We start from the raw sequence: 20,985 nt of genomic DNA, 5'->3' as shown, positions 1-20,985 counted from the left end.
GATGGAACGTATCACTTTCGAAGGGAGTCTTAGCAAACTTATATTTCAAAATTTAATATTTTCCAGATCTTCTTAGTTGTGCAAATATTGAACGTAGCCTTCTCGTTCAGGGAATCCTCAAGGGTTTTAAGAAACTTCCGAGGATCTCAAAGGTTTTCCAAGAATCTCCGAGGTCTTCTTTATTTCCTTTGTTTTTCTATTATGCAAAATTCCAAGACAGGTTATTTACACGATGGTCCTATTTTTATTACCTTCTGTTGTTTCGTTCTGACGCGTTCTTCTAGTAGGGTACCCACAATAAACTTTTTTGAAATCCAAATGAGTAATGAATAAGGAGAAGATGTGTTAATGTTATACCATCAGTATGAATTCAGCAAGAAAAAAGCTGACATGAATCATCTGATTTTAAGGAGCATTGGCACTTATTAAATAATCAATTGCAGCGGATATAGGTATTTAAAATGTTTCATTCGTCGTCATATATAATTATAATTTATACAAGATTCGAATAGCTTTTCAATCGTTTTTTAAAAATTAGTTTCGATTATGGATATACAGCCGTAGATACAATCGACTCCTAATCCACTTTATTTGAGTTAGAGAACTTAACTATTCATCATACAAATTATACATTTCCCCACAAAACGATCCTGAAGCGACGGAATATAAAGTTCTGAAAGTAATCATTACTTTCCTACATCAATTTATTTATGAGACATGCAAGTTGGTATCATTTTAAGTCGATAGGTCTACATTTGTAGCTTCCATAATACTAATTGCAAATCCATTTACCTACAAATCCCTGCAATGTATCAAACGGAAATATGTATAGGAAGTGCATGTTGGTTGTATTAGTAAAAAGGCGGCTGTTTTCTGTTTTGCGATGCCTTACGAATGCACGTTCGTCGTATTCCCTTACAGGATTACTCAGGAAGCCCTATTAAACATTACGCAACAGAGACGTTCTAGTACACTTTTAATTTCTAAATAATTGACGATTTTGTCGGTTGCGATTCAAAATATGTCGGCTGTACGTTGATGCGAAACCCAAATTGCGATCCGTCAAAGGCAGAAATTAGTCCAAACTACAATTTCTGTCCAATGACTGAATCCAACTTGAGATCCATAGTTTCCTTGACGCCACTGGTTGAAAAGGTGGATTAGCGTTCTAATTGGATTACACTGTTACGTAGAAACTTATACCCAGCACACTTCAATGGAAGTATACTCTAATATTTCTACACTGCCGAGGTTAATGATATACTTACTGGACGGATTTCAAAAGTACCTACCTACCTGTCCGCATAATGTTTTTCTGACCTAGATCAACAATCCGGCTCTAATAAACCTCATGCCCACTCATCGTTTTAATAAATTAACTTACCTACGCCCTTATTAGAGCAGTTATTTATTTGATTGATTTCCTATTTCCGTCTTCTGATAAACGAGGTAGGTACACGTCTACAAATGTCTTTTCATGCTGTATGGAGCATTTATACTCTAGGTCATGTATCAAATTCGAACTTTCGCTAGATTAGTCCCTATGACTTTGAGATATAAATCGCTTCTCTGTGGTTAGGGCCAAAATTTGAGAGCAAAATGCACCCAACATGTTCACGTGTATTTGGACGCAACCAAAAAAAGCTTCTGCAAATTTGGTAGTTTTGCTTTTCAACACGAATTGACAGTAGTTCGGTTCAGAATGTGGAGGAGTACGTAACTATAGCGTTCTTAAAATAATGTAGAGTTTCGCCATAGAAGCGATCAACAGATACATCAGTGATAAAATGGAAGAAACCAATAAGAAATAGGAAAATCAGAAAATTCGAGCGGCTAGATGAATTCGAAGTAAGTATGCAGGGTGCGTACAATCCAAAAGAACCTGAAACCTGAAGAGTGTAATGGACTTGAAGAATTCGAAAATATCTAAAAATTGGAAACAAATGAAGATTCGCAAAAATTTGAAAATCCGAAAAAACTGGGGAATTGAAAAAAATGTAAATCATATATCATATATAAGATCATGTAACAAGACTATTAAATAAGTTAAGGCATAAATATTCTTATAAATAAGAAACTAAGCATTGCGCAGTATGCGCATGCGCACATTTGGTATTTAAAATATGCGATATCTTTTCCTTTACTAGAAGAATATTCAAAGAAATATCTTTATAAGTAAGAAAGTTGACATCGTTCAGCCTGCGCCTGGGCACATTACAGTCGTTAAGATTTTTTTTACTCAGTGTAATAAATTTACCATCAAACTTTAGGCTTTAATCAAATAAAAAATATGACATTAATTAATCAAAGCTGTCTATATAATATAAGGTGAACTATTTAATAAAAAGCACATTCTCCCCTCGTTATTTTGAAACGTAGTCTTGTAGATACAACGGTACTTTTCTTTCTCGTTCCGATCTTCTTTGTTCTTCTGTTAATACTGTGTTGGGGAAGGAATTGGATTCAATGACAGGAACTTCTGATACATGAGGAACAGCTGGATCAGATTCAAAACTGTGATCTTGACCTGTAGATTCTTCGCGACCAAAAATTGAACTGTCCCCTGTTGGAGCCAAATGTTTTAAAGAAACCGTAACTTCCTTCCCAATTGCCCGTCGGATTAAAGCATATTCTGGATTTGCCTCAATCAGATCCACTTCTTCTACCAATGGACTGTACTTGGAAGTTCGTACATGACTCTTCATTAGTACCTTTCCTGGATTTGCTAACCAAGAAGGTATAGCTATTCCATTTGTCGAACGACGTGCATGGGAGAACATCCTTTCGTGAGGAGTGCAATTTATAGATGTACATAAAAGGGAACGTATGGCATGTAATGATTCTGGCAAAACTTCTTCCCATCGCGAAGTCTCTAATCCCTTATTCTTCATAGCCAAAGACATGGTTTTCCATAAAATTCCATTATACCGTTCGACAAGTCCGTTGCCCTGAGGGTTATATGGAGTAGATGAACTCGTAGCGATGCCTTGTGTATGAAGATAGTTAATGAGATCTTTCGAGAGAAATGATGTTCCTCTGTCAGAATGAATATATGCAGGAGTCCCGAATATGGAGAAAAGATTGTAAAGGTTTGTTTTAATCGTAGCAGAGGTCATATCCCGACAGGGGTAGGCAAAAGGAAATCTTGTATATTCGTCAACAATAGTCAAAATATACGTATTCTTAGTGTTAGAAGGGACTGGTCCTTTAAAATCTACATTGAGCCTTTCGAATGGTCTTGTAGCTTTAATCAGATGATTTTCTTGACATTTATAGAATCTAGGTTTCAATTCTGCGCAAACGGGACATGCAGAAGTGATTTGTTTAATTTCTTCTAAAGAAAAAGGTAGATTCTTTGATTTGATCCAGTGATACATTCTGGTAACTCCTGGATGACACAGAGATTTGTGTAAATTATACAATTCATCGTGATTTGTGGCTCCACAAATCCTCGATAACGCGTCAGCTACTTTGTTGAGAGAACCAGGACGATATGAGGTATCAAAGCTATAACAAGACATCTCTAGTCTCCATCGCTGAATTTTATCATTTTTGATTTTACTTGTATGTTGCAAATTGAACATAAACGACAACGCTTCCTGATCAGTAATAAGTTTGAAATGTCTATTGCACAAAAAAATCTCCACTTTCTAATACTCTCAATAATAGCAGTAGCTTCTTTTTCTATTGCAGGGTACTTCTTTTCACTTTCGGTAAGGGTTCTAGTAAAGAAAGCTACAGGACGTCCGTTTTGTGTGAGAGCTGCAGAGATAGCAACATCTGAAGCATCTGTTTCGACAACTAGAGGAAATTTCAGGTCCACACATACGAGTAAAGAGTTGGCAATGTCTCTTAAGTTTTGAAAAAGCTGATGTGGCTAACGAGGGGAGAATGTGCTAATATTAAATAGTTCACTTTATATTATATAGACAGCTTTGATTAATTAATGTCATTTTTTATTTGATTAAATTGTAATAAATTTACCATCAAACTTTAGGCGTTAATCAAATAAAAAAATATATGACATTAATTAATCAAAGCTGTCTATATAATATAAAGTGAACTATTTAATATTAGCACACTCAGGTGCCACTGCCAGAACTATCAGCTACCGAATGCAAAAACAACACACTAAATATCTTGAAAACTGTAGGAGTAGTTAAGGCCTCGGACGGACGGATGGAAAAAGTATCCATTATAGCGCCTTCTAACACGAGTTGGAAAATGCGCTAAAAATAGTTGCACACGTCGAGTCGCCGAGTTGCCGAGTTTTAATTAGGGTCCATAGCTCGAGGACTCAGATTTCTGGAATTCACTTCTCATAATTTTTTACTTGAGAGTTTAGATTGTCGGGCGAATAACAAAAATTAAACTGGTTTGCACGAAACCATGCCTAAGTAAAACTTAGAGGCAACAAGTCGTTTCTTCAAGTTAGGTAATTAGATACTTCTTAGAGTAATATCAATTTTACCGTTACGCCACTGCCCCAAGGGTTGAGAATCCTATGATGCTACTGCAAATTTAATGTTAATCGACCAAAAGTACTTAAGTATAGTCAGGGGCCATTCCTGAAAAGTGCTTATCTAACGGCGTTTTGTGCTACAAACTGGCAACAGGCGGTTCTAGACTAATTTGCCCCCGCTGAAAACGATGCGCCCTGTTGCCAGACCCGATTTAGGCATTTAAGCCCTTAAATCCCAGATGGCGGCCGAAATTGCCGTTTTTCGGTTATTTCGAGCCCACAAGGCACGCCACTGAACGTATTGGGTAGTTCAAGAGAGAGTAGAATAACATCTAGTACACAGGACGACACCGTTTAGGCACACTTTCGTATTCATATTAGGGGCCTAAATGCCAAAACCCCGCTTAAAAATGTCAAAAATTCGTCATTTTTTTTTCTTTCTGGCCGGTTGTCGGCGTCCAATATATATTTATGTGGTCAAGTAAACATTTAAGTATGTGGGGACCTCCCAACAGCGCCATATGCTTGGGGCCTAAATATCAAGATGGCGCATGGAAAGTCCAAAAACAGTGAAAAAGTCGTTCTTTTTGCCGTATTTTTATTATACTGGCCATGGCTAATGTTTAGATTTTGCACCAAGGAAGAAATTTGTTCTGCTCTACTTACAAAAAGCCTTATAGCAAAAAATCTATTTTTTCACTTAATTAGCTTAAACCTCAATATGAAGTTTGCTTAGTTTAAGCGATGATTTTTGACTAGAGCTGCCCAAAATCTCTAACCCCAATTTGATCGAGAAAGCATGTGGTCATTATTATTTATTACGTGTCCAAAAAAATTGCGATTGCGCAGACCCGACTTTGATATTTATGAACGGATATACGGAGGTGTACAGGGTGCCCCAAAAAAAGCACAACGAACAGATAAAATATTTTTTCCTCAAATAAAAATACCTACCCGTATACAGTGCGTTCAAGAGGGTCACCCCAATATCTCTTTTATTTGGCGAGATCCGAAAATTTTGTCAAATATAATTTAATTGGTGATCTATCCGATCGCATATTGAATCTTCCTGCGTCACTTCAGGTTTAACCGCAAATAGATGCAACTTTTGTTTTTCAAATGCAATGGCTACGTTTTATAGAGATATTTGAAAAAAGTAATCAATTTTATGTGCAAAATAATGCATATGATTAATATACAACAAAAATGGAGAAATTCGTGATTCAAAATTTAGAAAACTAGCATGCCGTGTGTTGTCATGATGCGCCGATGTCGAGATCTTATCGAGCTAAAGTAAATCTTCAAAACCACAGCATGCTAGGTTTCATATTGATACTGTGCGATCAAAAACGAGTTACTGATGTGTCACTTTTTGAACTTGAACTTCCAAAAATGACTCAACAGTAACTCATTTTTGATCGCCTGTTAGATATAAAGTATGGCCATTACAATATAAGGTACCTCTAATCGGTGCCATTACGGAGGAATAACTCGTAATATAACCTTCGCGGCAATAAAGTTGCAGTGCGATGTCATTTGGTCATCAGATAATCACTTACGGAATCGTAATTTCAAAGTGAATTGCACACTTTAATTTAAAACGCCCGGAATATGTAAGACAATCAAACTGCGGTGAAATAATACTAGAAGAAATAGACTGCAGTTTCGCGATATTTACGAGACTCATTCTTTGTGAAAAAATTCGCGCCGAAAATTTTATGTTTTAAAAATAGTGTTTCCACCACAATATAAAACTTTGATTGCCATCTCGCGTGATTTACTGCCGTTATTATTAAAACGACAGTATTCTGTACGGTAATAGCGCGAAATTTAAATTCTTACCTGCGTTGGGCTGCACGGCTGTACTGTATAAACACTAAAAGTATAACAGAACGATGTTTAACTAATATCGTTTTGGAGCGATCATATTTATTCGCGCAGTTAGTAATTCACCTCGCCGAACGTGTCGATACGAACCCATGACGTCAAACGTTGCCGTGGAATGACGTCAGAGCGCAAACTTTGGAGACTTTAATACTTGGACATTATCCAAACCCATTCATTGAATGTTCCGTTCGTTTTTTATAATTGATGTTGAACCAACAAATAGTTACATTTTATTATACTATAGTATCTATTACATAATATATGCCTTGTGGTTTGTATATCCACTATGAACTAGGAGAGCGTCGTTTATGAGTGATTCCAACGTGAGGAGAAACTTGGTTTCAATGCAAATAATAAACCCCCAATTGGTTGCGCTAAATAAAAACAAAGCCAAGGTAAAGCTACATGCCGAGCCAAGATATAGCAATATTTGTTTATTTTAGGGTGCTTAATGGCACAGCGGGGAAAAACTAGGTCAAAGCTTCCCCTCCCATTTCCCTTTGAGCTTTACATCAATGGGTCATTCAATAACGCGCTTGAAATTCTCCGCTTCTTTGCCATTAATGTAAAAACCACTAAAAATATACCGAATGTACCATTATAATGATCACTTATTTGCGGCCTATGCGGCCAATAGGTAGGTACCCCTTTGTGTGTGGAAAGTAGAGCGAAAAGCTGTAAAGTCCAAATGTATGTTTTTCTAAAGTAGGTTAAAGATTTAAAATTTATTAATAAATGCATTCCAACAAAGAACGAAATAAAAAATTCAAAGTTAACTCAATCTAAAGCTAAGGATCTAGGTTTACGTCATTGCTGGGAGGGTAATGTCCTGAATCTATCCTTGTCGCACTCCAGTCTCGTTCTGCGCTATTATTAGATCGAGGACGAGTTATTTTTAGACTTGCGATATAGGTTAGCTAGGGGGTGATACGCATGCGGCTTTCGATCTTTTCACTATGACGTCATTGCTGCTCTAGTTATATGCATTCCTTGCTTACTTCGTTATCTTCACGATTTTTATACAGATCTTTATGTAAATACTTTGTACGTGACATTTTAATTAGAAAAAATTACTTAGTTATTTCCCCAAATAGAATTGTCGACATACTTTAACTCACAGACTGAGGATTTTTTGCTATTCTCTTCTCGCACGATACTTTCACATAAACTTACATGAAAGGGACGGATCAAACCTCATCCGACATTGCCTCTTCCACTTTTTCATTTTCATATTAACACCACTGTTCTCCATTTCCACAGTTGCCTGAAATAACATCTTTAATCATGAAGCACCTCCATTGAAATCTTGGAAGAGTATTTAATGCAGCAAGATTATCAGTAATAAGGTTATGATTTTGACTAAACTACTGTCCAAAGATTACATGATGAAACTTTAAGCAAAGCATTAACTTTCCCAATGGGATTGCGATTCATTCATAATCAACTCTACATTATAAATGCCTACCTAATTGTGTCATAATGAGTGTGATTGTAATTTTATACTCATTTCGCGTACTCATTTTTGGTTTTTGAGATCTAAAAAAGTGGTGTGCATGTGTAGACGGAAAACCATTTTACTTGTACCTGTGTATAACATTTTATATTGAGCCACTCCAAACCCAATATGTAATCCGATCGACCTAATGCCAAGGAGAACAAAGCATAGAACTGCCGAAAATGGTGGCAGCACTGCGCTTCCGTAAAAATTAGTTATATAGTTGAAACTATCCAAATAAATCGGTTTGCGCTGCTTCCTATTTCTAGGGACACAACCAAGGCACAACAAAATACAAATTCGTAACCACTATAAAGAAAGAAAATAGTTTGGCAATGCAACATCATCTATGGGTTGGATTATGGGAAATTGAGCAAGCACCTTTTCAAAATCCCACAAGTATTTTTAGCTCGTCATGCATCTAAAGAAACTGCTATTACTCTAGAAACTGTCACCAAAAATGGTCAATTCAATCAATTGCGCACAACTCTTGTGCAGATAAAGCGCATTTTTTAAACCGAAATAGCTTTTGTTTTGACATCACCAATGGATATAGTTCTTGCAGACGTCTCAATCGCCCTTTGTGAGTACCCTCTTCCGACATTCCGTTCGTAAGGTATAAGGGAATATATCCGATCACGATAAGAGGTCGAGGAGGAGGTCTATGGTTGGTAGAAATTAATTCCTTATGCACGTTTTACTTTGAAAAACTTCAAAAAGTTCTTTAAAAATGCGCTAAAAAAGATGTCCACAATAAGGAGGAAACCCAAGGAAGAATAGGTCGCTAAAAAAAATAAAGGTGCTGAGACAATCACATAAGAATTTAAGTGAAATAAGTAAAAAAGTTTTCCCCCTAAGGTGAGTAATTTCACCGCATTTTCCATGCATTGACCAGTACTTCCCAAAAGGCCATACCTATGTGCGTTATGTTTTTCTTTACTAGATGCATTTATGGTTAAAATTTCCAAGTAATATCTCCATAAATAAGACAGTTGGCACTGCACAGACTGCGCATGCGCACATCTGATTGTTGCTATATGCGATATGTTTGCCTTTAGTAGAAGTATTTGTGATTAAAATTTCAACAACTAAATATTGTATTAACAAATAAGAAAGTTGATATTGCGCAGGCGCACATTAGTCGTCAAGATTTTTCTTGGTTCAGGTGCCAGAGCTATAAGCTACCGAATTCAAAATGAACTAAATACACTGAAAACGTAGGAGTAGTTAAAGCCGCGGACGGACAGACAGACGGACGGACAGAGAAAGTGGCCGCAATAGCGCACACAACTTCGTTGGAAAATACGCTACAAATGGATAAGGGAAAAAAAATGGATTAACGGAATGTGTAATTGAAGACAGAGTTAAAGGCGGAATTAAAGATGCAGAATGAGAAATTATATGAGAAAATGGACTCGACGACAATGAAGCAATTTGATGAGATGGTAGAAAAGAAAAGGGCGAAAATCAGAGAAGATAATATACAAGAAGATTTCAGAGGCGGGAACAGAAACTGGATGAAACGAGGGCTGAAATACTAAATCGTATGCGTGGAAGAAGGAAGAGTTTGGACGAGAACTAGAACAAGGTGGAGAGTGACACGGAAGAGAAGACGCAAGAGACTAATTGTACTAAAGAGAGTAATTTAGAAATAATACTCGCTGAGGGGAAAGAAGAAAATAAAACGGTTAAAAGAATCTAGGAATCACACTCGACAAAAAACTGAATTGGAGCAAACATATCCAGCTTAAAGCCGAAAAGCAAATAGGGCTTTCTGGCAAAGTCGCCGCGCTATTGGCAAACTTTGGGGACCATCCCCGAAGGCTGTCCTGTGGCTGTACACTGCCGTGATTAGACCTATGTTCTGTTATGGAGCAATTGTCTGGTGGCCTAGAACCAGACTCTCCACAACTGTAGCACTCCTTAATCATGTGCAAAGACTAGCGTGCCTTGCCTGCACAGGCGCGATGCGAACGACCCCCACAGCCGTCATGGAGGCCCTCTTGGATCTGCCTCCACTAGATCTCCACGTGAGAGAGCAGGCCATTCTGGCATTCCTGCGTCTGAAAAATAAGGGGTTGTTGAATAGCAGAGGCATTGAGGGGGGCCACTCCCGAATTCTGGGCGAGGCGATCAAGCGTCTGCCTATCCTAGAGGGGAGATCGGACTCACTCACTCCTCAATTCATATTAGGGAAAAACTATCACATCTTCTTTGATGAGAATATGGCATCCCAACCAGATATATTCATCTTCACGGATGGATCTAAGACAATGGAAGGTACAGGCACTGGTATTTACTCCAAAGAACTGAACTTCCATATCACCCAACCACTAGGTAAACTTCCTACTGTATTCCAGTCAGAGTTGGTCGGATTAACGCTTAGTGCAAGAACAGTTCTTATGCATAACATAAAGAACAAAACTATCAGAATCTCAAGTGACAGCAGGGCTGCCTTGCAGTCACTTGGTCACTGTAAAATTACCTCTAGGATGGTTTCCGAATGTCACCACGTACTAGAGCAAGTAGCAAGCAGCAACACCCTTGAGCTCGTATGGGTCAAAGGGCATGCTGGAACGGAAGGTAATGAGAAAGCCGATAAATTAGCCCGACTGGCCTCAAAACAGGCGTTTTATGGTCCAGAGCCGGCTCTTCCACTTACAGTTAAAACTGTAAACAACCTAATAACTCAAGACACCCAAACCCAGCACAGGGCTAGGTGGAACTTGATGTTAGATTGTCGCCATGCGAGAGAAGCCTTCAGAGGACCATCTCGTAGCTTGGCGCGTTTTTGTACAGGGCTATCAAGGAAGAACCTGAGGTTACTCGTGGGCATACTTTCTGGGCACTGTAAACTAAACAAGCACATGCACTGCATGGGTTTGGTGGAATCACCATCTTGTAGAGGATGTTACACAGACGACGAGACGGCATACCACATACTCTGTGAATGTCCCGCTCTAGTCCAACTGAGACGATCCATGTTGGGGGAATCCTGGCCGGACATGGCTACGATTAGAGCCGCCTCCCCTTCCAGCGTCCTAAGGTTCATCTCACGTGTGGGATGGCTTGAGTGATGCTGAGGGGTCGGGCGACCCTAGTCAGGGAGGTAGTACAAAGGGCCCGAATTTGAGGCCTAAGTACGCGTGGACACTGTTCACCCTCCTATCGTAATCCAGAATCCAGAATCCAGAATCTAATAAGATAAAATATTGTAACGTGATTTATAAATTCGGGTTCGATTTATATCAATATTTATTAAACAAAACTAAAACACTATAAAAACCGTACAATTTATATCGATTATTTATATCACACACACTTCGCAATTTATATTTCCGCGCACGATGTTTCGTCCGTACTCGTTCGGTAGTAGACTGCCGCGATGTTCGGTCCGCAACCATTTATACACGCAAGCAATGTAAGTCCAGAACATTCGCGCAATTACCAGACACGCTGCAAAGATCCCACCATCGCGCGTCTAGAAAATTCCAGAGCGCCAAAGGCGACGTCATGTCTGGAGCGTTTCCGTTACAATATTAAATAACTCATGTGAAAGAGAGAATAGTTGAAACTAAGGGGATGAAGCAATGGCTGAGGAAGAAAGTGTAAATTTTATAGAAGAGAAACCAAACCAAATCAAAGTAGAAGTTCAAAGATGTCGAGAAGAAGTAGAAGAAACAAGTCGAAGAAGCGGTTGAAGTAGAAAAAGAAGAAGTCCAAATTTGTAAAGAAGAAGAGATACAAGATGATAGTACAGGAGAAAGAAGATAGAAGAGTTTTAGTAAAGAAAAGGGTTAAGTTATCTAACTGTTTTATTGGAGGAATAGGATATTTGTAATTCTAGATGATTCTCGGGATTTGACGTATTTAATGACAACGTGTTTTGCGAATAGTAAGGTTTGTTGTTGGGGTGTAATTTTACAGGAGTATTCGTTTGAAATCAAGCACGTAAAAGGAACAAGTAGAAATTGTGGTCTTGTGCAGATAAAGCGCATTTTTTTTAACCGAAATAGCTTTTGTTTTGACATCACCAATGGACATATTTCTTGCAGACGTTTCAATAGCCCTTTGTGAGTACCCTCTTTCGACAATCCGTTCTTGACGTATAAGGGAATATACCCGATCACGATAAGAGGTCGAGGAGGAGGGCTATGGTTGGTAGAAGTTAATTCCTTTCGTTGATATATTTCGTTGAGCTTGAGATCAAATTAATTTTTAACCCTTCCCGTCGCTCACTGATCTCGAAAAAGAGTCGCACGAGAAAGTTATAGTTTGTACAAACCAATTTATTTCGATCAGACCTTTCATTAGAATACCATGAAGGGTAGAACATGTGTTTACCCCCCCCCCCCCACTTTCTAAAGTAGGACCATTCCCCTAGAAGTAGTTCAAAATGGCAGGAGTTGGTCCGGACGAACGGACGGACGGACGGACAAAATGCAAACAATAGCACATTTTTTTAATTCTTAAAATGCGCTAAAATAAGTTAATCGCTGGTGTTTTAGCAAGGACAGGAATAGGGGGGAAAGAGTTATGAAAAGCTTATATGAGATTTTAGGCAACCGAATGAGGGAGAATTTTTATTGTAAAAGGGATTTGAGAGTACAAGTAATGGTGAATGTCATTATTTCGCCTAGCTTAGGAAAGGATAAGAATATTCGGAGTTAGGCTAGTGAGCCTTTACAAATTCTAGCAATTAATTATTTGAGTGGTTTAGTTAAAGATGGAAAGAGTATAGTGAATGCATTTTAGTAACGGAGAAACACCCTATTTTAATGTTTGGAATTTCTCTGGAAAGATGCGGGGTAAAGTTAGATATGGGGGAAGGAAAATTAAAATATGAATGGGAAGAGGTTAGGAAAAAGATTAGGGATGATGATCTGGTTGATGGTAAAATGCGAGATCTTGGTATTTAACTAGGGAATTGTTTTTAGACGTGTATGGATGTTTAAGGCAAATCCCGATCTATTTAAAGTTAGTAAATTTAAGGGGGGGAATGTTGTGTAAACAACGTTTTGTAGACGTTATTTAGGTCTAAATACCGAAAATGACGCGACATCCTGTATAGAAGAAACATTTTAAATTTCTTAAATTGAATCGGGGAGATTATTTACGCCCAAGCACAGAGTGTTACTGTGTATTTAATTGTAAAATGTGAAATTGCGTGTTAAAATGTAGAAACATCTGGTCATTTGCGATAAGGACTTTTTGATATCAGACGAAAGATAAAGACAAAATAATGCACGTGTGCACGTCTCGAGAGAAAAAAGAGGGGATTCCAAGCGCGTTTCTTGGCCGCCGGCGACTCTAATTGTAATTAGCGCACTATTTCTAAATACTGGAAGAAGTTTACCGTGGATGAAAGTGCGATACCTACTTGAATTTATTTGGCGCCCAACGTGGGGCCGCAGCCATATAAAATATTTCTCAGCTGTTCCATTCTAAAAACCGCCATTTAATTTCACGATCTTGTTTAGTAAAAAAATTCTGTCTGATATTAGTTGAGTCATCCGAGACTAGAATGCAAAAGCGGCCACTACTAAGTACTTTCTTGTGTTGCCTAAGAATGCCTTTGGTTTGAAATACTTATTCTGTAGCAATTTTTTTAAAACACAGAAAGAGTTCGCACCAGCATTGTTGCCGGTGACGAATCCTCTATGAATCTCTCAAGAATGTTCTAGAAGGATCACTACATTACGACTCCTTCATGATAAACAACACAACTGGCGAATTAACCCAAGGGGTCGCGAAGCAAATCTCTTCATCCGCCAAAACTCGATGAAAGGGCATGTATTTTATCATTTTCCTGCCTTGATCAGTGGGTTTTTGAGCAAAGAGGGAACAACCGATTTAAAAGTTTAACCTAAGAGAAGATATGTATCTTTTTCAAGTAAAACAAATTTCCTCACTGTAAATAGTCAATTCTTCTCTATCAATGTAAAGAACAACTTATAATAACAACATACGGGACCATACGGAATTGCTCCAACGCTAGCTATTATTGGAATTGGAACAACGCACAAAACCCAATTTGCGAGCTTTTTTTCCGAATGAAATAAATTAAGAAATCCCACCACTAACTAAAAGCTCACATACGTACTTAAATCAATTGCCGCCGATCAATTAATCTGACATTAGAGAATAGGCGTATATTAAACCTAGCTATAATAGGAACGCTTAAAATTTGTAAAAGCTTTGACCTTTAGCGGCATTACAATACAGTAAGCGCTTTACATTTTCAATAGAATTACAATTTAGATAGGTATCAACCTTATTAATAACGGTTGTTCAAAGGGAAGTAAAACTAAATAAGTGGGATGTAATTAGGTATACTACGCTTTACGTAGGTGACGATGTAAGTGCACTTAATTTATTCAAAGAGTAGGATTATGAATGTATGTACCTAATGGAAACTTCTGGCAGCCATCCAAAATCTTATGCACACGTACTACACATACCTATAGCGTGGGTAGTGTGATTTGTACAAAAGTTACCAATATGTAATAAATAATCTCAATTCCACAACAAAAATAATGACAAAGAGGGATCCTGTAGGTATTTCAAACAAACAAAAATCAACGAGTGGGCTTACAGCTTACCTACACTCAGTTAAAAGTATACGTTGGTGACCATGGCATGTTGATTTCCACGTGTGCTGCTACGACCATATTATCCAAGTGCAAAAATCAAAATTGAAGGGTTGAAATCGTCAAAATAACCCATTTGAACGCAGAAATGCCTTACTTATTTTGTGGTCACCGGCCCACATATTCCAATCCAAACATCCAATTCATATCATGTATAAACGCACGGCAACTTAACCTTTGTCGTTTGTAGAACCAAAGAGTAACCATACTCTTTGGTAGAACTGAGGGAAATTTCTTTTTTTTTAACACTCTACCTGCTACCACGAAGGTTCAAAGTCAGCGACGTCGGTAGTGAATAACGGTAGGGGGGTGGGGGGGAGAGGGGAATCAGCGACCATGGAGTCTGAAAGGTCCCTCCCATGCAAAATTGTGTACGAATTAAAAACAGTGGGTTTTTTAAGTGACCTGTTTATTTAATCAATCAAATAATGTATTTTTGAAAGAAAAGTTTTGAAAAAAATTTTAAAAAGTGTCGGAAGATGTCTAGTTATATGCAACTGAGCAACTCAGAGATACTTAACTCGATTGAGAAAACCATAGCCATAGACCATTAATATTTTATTTAAAAAAGAATGAAGAACTAGAACATACAAAAGTTACAAAAATTTTGTTCCTATTGAGCATTGTAAAAAAAGCAAGTTTAAAAAATTAAATATATCCAAAAATTTTGTTTTGCTGGTAAATGCTTTCAATATATCCTCTAGTTCTACACTTTTTTGTAATTTCTGCATGCACATGCAGTAGATGTGTTAGTCGCTTTTGAGTGATTTATCTACTCATTCTTAGAGGGGCGCAGTGGTTCAAGCTAGTGTTAATGAAAGGAAAGCGAAATTTTAGTTTTGTGCTTTTCCTGTTTTTGCATATTTATAAATACCTACCTTTTTTGTGAATGAAATTTTTATTTATTGTTAGTGCATTACTTTTTAAATTATAGCATAAAATAAAGCATTATTAGTTAACTGATTATTGTATAAAGTTGGAAAAAGGGCCAAGGGGCGGTAATTTCATTTCGTCACGCAGGCGGCCAAGAGTCTAGAAAGAGCCCTGCTTCTAGATCTTGCTATGAACTCATGTTGTTGGTAAATACAGAGGTTCTATTTGAAATGTTAAAGGACAAAAATAATTCGGAGCTGGTGGGACGCCTACGTGCGGGCATTTCGCCCTAACCACGCAAAAACATAAGACGCGTAAATTGAATGAAACGTAGATAGAAGATAAGCAATAAGCCATTTTAATAGTTCCTTCAATATTTCCCATGTAGTGGGCACAACTCCCTAGTAGGTAATACCGATCTGTACCTATAGCTATTTATAGATACTAAGTAAATTCTTTTTTGCTTTTATCGGAATAACAGAAAGCGTATCCGAATTTATCAATAAGAATTAGAGTTGTACTACCACACGCTTTATTAATACCATAGAGGAAATTTCTTCTATTACACGCGACGACGCTGCGTTGCCCACACGCCCTCCAATACATGACACTCTTTCCCTCTACAGCCACCAAGCAAACAAGTCCCTCGGAAAATATGCGAACTAATTAAAAAAATTCGTGGCGGGAAAACCTTAAGCCAATACCACGGTCTTATTCTTACACCGTGACCAATACCTACAACGCACTACGCAGGCGTGTACAGTCCGTAAAAAATGTGACAGTGACACATTTATAGATTAATAGTTATTTACATAATAAGATATGAAAGTGGTCGTTTACATGACGCGCAGCGTCCGAGTATCTCTTTAATGCTTCCAAGACAGGTGGACTCACTTTCATGACATATTATGTATAAAATTTTACCCGAAACCGCAACATGTAGATAACTTTTCCAACTTAAATTATTCATATGTGTGAAATTTTGATACCTAATCACGCATGCTAAAATCACTTTATTTTTTTTCCATAGAGATTTCAAAATAATTAAAACAATCAGTGTCATTTTTAGTGCAGTTTGCAGTTTATGCTTTGTACTTTTCAACTATACAGTCTTAGATACAAAAGCAGATATCAGTGAAGAAGAGTAGGTACCTACGCGAGACATTGTTATAATGTAGCCGAAGCTACGGCCGCCGTAGTGCAATATTCGCTCCCCACAAAGTCAAGAAAGAGATACAAAAAGGCGTACAAACCTTTTAATGACTGGCGCAAAACTAAAAGAATAATTATTTCCACACATATTCCATTAATTGTTAGTAATTAAAAAACCATTATCCTTTGTGTAGTTATATCACAGACATATGTTGTCTGTGGTTATATTAATATTTAAAAATATCCACATCGTCTGCATTATAATTATCCAATCGTTGATTGAATAACTTATTCAATGAATGATCTAATTGTTATTTTGCATGTACTAGGACTGTAATGGGCATCAGGCAAAGATATTACAGTACTAGTCAGGTAAAGATCAACTTTCTAATGTCAAAATAGACCTGAAATTTAGATTTTCTTGACGGTTTCAGGTAAAATAACATTGGATAATTCTGATTTAGGTTGAAGAATGAAATTTAATAATAATAATGGTTTTTATTGATTAGGAAAAAAATGCTTCCTACACCATAATCAATAGGTTCAGGGTCAGATAAACCAGTAGGTTATCTGTTCTTCCCCCTGTACCCCTAGACACATATAAAGCATATATTTATACACGTAGATTCTACGAAATAAAACAATTATCAGAGTTCAATTTTAATTGAAAACAAGCACAAATCTACTAAGTAACTACCTACCAACAAAGGAAAAAAAAACAAAACAGTAATTATGTTAAATTATGTTAAATTTCGCTCTCTTATTAATAATTTTTTAATTTTCCGTTTAAAGGCATCTTCGGGCAGGGGCAATAACTGTCACACCGAATTATTACAGAATTTGCAGATGTTAAATGAAAAAAAACGTTGAAACATTGCTAAATTGTGCATTAGGGATGGAAGCTAAACCCCTGTGCCTCAGACTTAAATGATGCACATCGGTCCGGGAGGTGATTTTATCGTACAGGTACGGTGGCATCTTATGAGTTAAAACTTTTCTAGAAAGTGACGAAGCATGCAGTCGTCTTCTTTCCAACATATTCAACCAATCAAGTCGAGGTAAGGTGTGCGAAATTCTGTCATATTTCCTGATACCGAACACGAAACGTAAGCATGTACTCGCTGAATTCGGTCACGGTCTTTAACTAACAAACATGGATCATACAAAACATCGCAATAGAACCGACGAGTCACAGAGAACAGCCTTGTGTTTGGTACCAAGAACATGACGACTTGAGTAAAGACTCCTCAATTGTCCGTAGGCCGAAGCAATAAGGTTGTCGATGTGCTGGGTAAATCTTAATTTACAATCAATAAGCAGACCAAGATTTTTTACCCACTTCACCGATGGAATTGAGTCATTGCCAATTTTTAATGCAATTTTATTGTGTATGCCGATGTTGTCATCACCGAACACTATAAAACACGATTTTGCAGGGTTAATTATTAACGAATGATCTTCCGATGCCTTGTGTACATTTTATAGATCATTGATACATGCCAAAGAGGTTTCTAGTTCAGTTCTTGTAAAAAAGTAATACAACTGGGTATCGTCCGCATATAGAGATGGTATTTACAGTGTTTTAGTCCTGTCAACAAATTAAATGTATAAACTGTGTATAACAAGGGTCCTAATATGGAACCTTGCGGAACACCTCTAGACACAGTCATAAGCTCGGAGTCCACTCTATTTAGAGTTACTCTTTGGCATCAATCACTCAGGTAATTATATACGTATAAGCTTTAAAGCATTATAATCCAGTCCGACGAATTTCAATATTGTATTGAGCACTTGATGGCTTACTATGTCAAATTCCTTAGAATAATCAAGTAGAACCAGAATAGTGATTTTTCCACAATCAGTTTCGGTATATACGAACAAAAATCGTATTTTAAACATAGGGTATAAAATTGGTCTACAAAAAAACGTACACCATACACTACCAATACCGAATTTATCCTTTCAAAACGCTTTAAAACCGTTTATTAAACGTAAGTGTGTTGGCTGGGATATTACGCATATCCGTTTATGTCATTTTTTGCGATGCCCTTCACCCTTGCAGTAAATGGGTCAATATATATATATCATTTCAATTTCTTTATAACAGTGCAACCTTTACTTGTAAAATTGACAGAAAAATGCAAGATGTGTATCCTGTTTTGGAATGATTTCGTGTGCAAATTTAAATAACTTCGCTAGGTCGAGTATGGTACCAAAATTTTGCATGTAAAAAATTGTTGAGTGCTACACGTGTTCAAAATTGTTTTCTTCCCAGAAAGTGCTGTCGAAGTAAATCCTACAGTGCTAGGTAGTTCATCAACACAAAGGTTTCGAATTATGTCGTTAACTCATAGGTAATCATGTTGAAACCGTCTATTGAGCACTAACAGGCACGAAGCACGATTTTTTTCTACTTTTTCCCTAGGAAACGAATTCCAGGTTTGTGAATCTGACAGCCCTTTCCTTTACTCTTTCAGAGTTACAAATCAATAACTTGGCATGTACATTTACACCTCCTCCTAAAAGGGATGTATTGTGTTCTGTCCAGGTCATCAGGTTTCTGTTCTTATCTAAAACGGTCATCGTGTCCGCACTGCAAATATCAACATCACTATGACCAATATATCATCTTTTTCGCGGGAATGCCTATTCAAACCTCATTATTCTCTCACTTTTATTTTTCAATCATTTTTTCTTAGGGAATGGGGTTCGATTACCTCCAGATGATGAATTGGGGTAGTTCGGCGGACAAACGGTAAAAAAAACAAGAAAAATCCATTGCAGGTGTCTCTTTGCAGACCCTTTTCGAGTTCTCGGTTAGATAAACGAACCTGTGTTCAGTTTTCTGACATGAACAACCATTTAGCAAACTTTCGTTGTCTACCGAGGTTTCTGTTCCCGCAATGAATCCAATTGTGCATAACTTAGTTCCGTACAGATTGTTTAATAGAAAAGGAGAAGCGCAAAGAGTGTATTTTGGGAGTGAAGTGGGTTCATTCTTTACCCTAATGGAGTATGAAATTTGGACAATAACACAATAATTATAGGACATCTTATGTTTATAATACAAAGTAAAATCCTTAACAGCAATATGCCTCAACATTGGACTTAATCAATTGAAAAGATAGGAAGTTTTTACCTTTATATTTATGTTTTTCTTTCTTCCTTTTTGTAGTCATATATGCGTTTAGCTTTTGAGGCGAACCTCTGGACTAAAATATGGTGTCTTGCATTGGACTGTTTAAAACTGAACAGAAAGCTACACTCGCATTACTGATGTCTAATGAGTAACACAACTAATTTCCTTGTAAATTCGTGCACAATCCATCAACTACTGCGTAGTAGCTGGAAATGGAATCTTCCATCCCTTCCCCAGTGGTTCAGACCAACACGTTTTTCTGACAAATACCAAAATTATATTCGTTAAAATATATAAAGCACGTTAAATAATTAAAAAATTGAAGTTTCCAACCTTATAGACGGTTTTTAATCAGGAAACGTTTCAGTTATGTGCCGCTTTTAGGCCTACGCCCTTAGTTGAACAACATTTTCCGTACGTATAGACGTTATCGTTTCAAATAAAGGAAATATCATAAATATTTATTTAAAAACTATTTTATATTCTTCTTTTTTGGAAATAGTTTGTATACCTAATAATGGAATAAAGCCATTTTCTAATTGAAAAGGTGTGTTCTGAAGACACTTTGTCGACAGACCGATTTTCAAACTTTGTCCATCGAAAAGTTATTCCTCGACAAAATCTTCTGTAGGTATCTATGCGCCCGTGTCAAAAAGTTTTCCTATAAACACAGCAGTTTCAATTTCAAATTTTCAAATGTGTAATTTTCGGCGGACTCCACATAACGATGTTGTATTTGTGAGTCCATATATCTTTAGTGAAGTTGCTTCATTACAATCTACCTACCTACTGTTTTTCTTTATTCGCCATTCAAAGCTACACATAATATGTTAATACGGAACAGCGTTGTAAGTCGTGTAGAACTTCCAGTTTTAGTGTTGGTGTCCTCAGAAATTACTAGGTACTTTCGTTTATTATAATTGCATGTCTTCTTTATATCGTCAATTTTTTGCCGGTTTGCAAGAGAGCGCTCTTCAAGACACGAGATACAACTATAGGTCTACCTACTTGCGTCTGCTTTGAGTGCCATAATTTCTGCAATTTTGACTCATATATTGAGTCATCTTTTCTAAAATACCATAAGTTAAAAAAAAAGATTAGAATGAATAAATCTATCTGACCGGCCATTCTCTGATTTGCGTTAGATAAAAACATTCCAGATCTCCCATCAACATTGGATAACTGCGGATGTCTGCTTTATCATAAGCGATTGAGTGATTGTAACGCTGTTGATATTCTTGGACGGATTGAAAATGGCTTTGTTTAAAACTGCACTTACAACTTTTTATGGTTTTAGTTACGGCATTCAGTTTACATTACTTACAAA

At 37.1% G+C, this 20,985-nt stretch overlaps 1 long non-coding RNA gene across 2 annotated transcripts; it reads left to right on the top strand.

Annotated features, from left to right (window-relative positions):
* The first annotated feature begins 17,190 nt into the window (after positions 1-17,190).
* On the top strand, positions 17,191-20,556 carry LOC116169907. Of its 2 annotated transcripts, XR_004145113.1 has the most exons (4): positions 17,191-17,245; positions 17,312-17,468; positions 17,521-17,732; positions 17,781-20,556. It is a non-coding gene; the product is annotated as an uncharacterized LOC116169907 (long non-coding RNA). The 2 variants fall into 2 exon arrangements; XR_004145112.1 differs by having other exon boundaries at positions 17,521-20,556.
* Positions 20,557-20,985: the final 429 nt, after the last annotated feature.

This window comes from Photinus pyralis, unplaced genomic scaffold, assembly GCF_008802855.1.
Source record: "Photinus pyralis isolate 1611_PpyrPB1 unplaced genomic scaffold, Ppyr1.3 Ppyr1.4_LG4, whole genome shotgun sequence".
Classification (NCBI taxonomy): domain Eukaryota; kingdom Metazoa; phylum Arthropoda; class Insecta; order Coleoptera; family Lampyridae; genus Photinus; species Photinus pyralis.
The sequence above is the reverse complement of the archived record's forward strand: the minus strand, read 5'-3'. Positions and strand labels throughout refer to the sequence as shown.